Source organism: Lissotriton helveticus, chromosome 6 (genome assembly GCF_964261635.1).
Source record: "Lissotriton helveticus chromosome 6, aLisHel1.1, whole genome shotgun sequence".
NCBI classification, from domain to species: domain Eukaryota; kingdom Metazoa; phylum Chordata; class Amphibia; order Caudata; family Salamandridae; genus Lissotriton; species Lissotriton helveticus.
This window is the reverse complement of record NC_136067.1, coordinates 1,622,463,637-1,622,465,579: the sequence shown is the minus strand read 5'-3', so window position 1 is coordinate 1,622,465,579 and position 1,943 is coordinate 1,622,463,637.

The window sequence follows — 1,943 nt, the reverse complement described above, 5'->3', positions numbered from 1 at the left end:
ACTCACTCATTGAGGTCAAATTAGGCATGCATTCATAAGGTTAGCAAATGCATTTGAGTACGGTGACAAACAATGGGAATTAACTTAAATATACTAATAAAAGACTGATAAATGTCTGGCACACAGGTTACTTTTATGTATTTAAAAAAAGTTTCCTTGGGCTGTGTTGGTGTTTAAGCATTGCTAACCTATATTTTGTTGCTAGTAACAAAACACTGCCTCTGCTCTTTGAAATTCTATAACGCATAATTCACTGCACAGCCATGGCAGTAGGCCGTGATAATATGATATTAATCCCCTGCCATCATTCATCGGTGTGCAGTGTGCAGGTATTTTATTTCGTAAGGTCAAGTTGAACACCGCATTCAGAAGACACCCTCTGTTAGAAGGCCAGAAGTAGCTAAACCAATTCCCTGAGAGAAAGAGTCATCATGGTGCTTTAATTAACACACATGTGGATTACCATTATACCACTGACGTTTTTCACCCACCAGAATGTTGAATGGAAAAACGTGCACTGTAAACTGACGCAGAGTCACTTTTATGAAATTCAATGTATTATTTGGCATTGGGCGGATTCCGGAGCCAGTCAGTGTCTTCTCTCGCTCCTCTCGTCCTCTCGATTCATCAAAGAACACACTGTCCTCGACCCGTCTCAATCCGGTTTCCGAGCCAACCACAGCACTGAGACCGCCCTACTCGCCGCCACAGACAACATCCGCACCCTCCTGGACCAGGGCCACTCCACGGCCCTCATCCTCCTCGACATGTCTTCAGCCTTCAACACCATCTCCCATCGCACACTAATCACCAGACTACGTGAGGCCAGCATACAAGGAACTGCCCTAGACTGGATCCGCTCGTTCCTCACCGGAAGAAGCCAAAGGATCAGACTACCGCCCTTCCTCTCCGCCTCCACCGATATCACCTTGCGGAGTACCACAGGGATCATTTCTGAGCCCGACCCTCTTCAACATCTACATTGCCCTCCTCCCATTAATGAGAACTTGCAAAAAAAATGGGACTTTGGAGAGCCAGTCTGAGAAAGGGTTGAATTGCTCACCTTGGCTCTGTCTTCCAGGGTCAAGCCAATCTGTTTCCCGACAGATGATGGCATTACTGTACAAAATTTCCCATTTTACCACAACAGAGCCAAAAGTTCATCTTCTGTCACTGCTCTTTTTCAGAGTAAGAGTTCTTACCTGTCCTAATAACATCGGCTGTAGACATACAGAGACTTACTGCACAGGATTATCACAAGCAGGAAGAATAGGGCCTCTCTTTTCATTTTCCCTTCTCTGTAATTGTAAATCAATTTGTAAAGTTCATCTATAAGGGTTGAGGTCATCGTGGATCAGTACTGATTCTACTACTTTTAACCCAGATGTGAACCACTAGCTCAGGAAGATCTGACCCCACGGCAGTGGGAAGATCTGAGCCCATGGCGGACAGAGGTCTAGTGTTCGATAGATTTACACAGCCTTCCACAGTTTCCAGTCCCTTCCCTGTCTGAATCACGTTATTCTGTCAGTGTAGTGGGGAGTTATTTGGTGCTGTTGTGACGGGATATCAGGAGATTGAGCAGGTCTTAAAATGCATACCTGTCTCTGAGACAGTTCCAACTTACATCTGACCAGGAATTCTGGTGGAATGAGGTTGACTTACTCATCATGGACTGCAAGTCCCCTAGAGTCTGATGTGCAACCTGAGTGGTAGAACAGGTGAAAACTATCTCGCCTTATACAATGGCAGCGATTAGCAATATCATGTGTTTCTTGAAAAGAACACACCCATTTATTGCCTAAAAACATGGCACTGCATACAACCCCTTTTTATTTCATTGCGAAGCCCATTGATATTCCATATAATGCATCTCAGTAATTACTTATTATTTATGTTGGTGATACAACAGTGGTAATATTAATAACAAGGTAAAGACAATG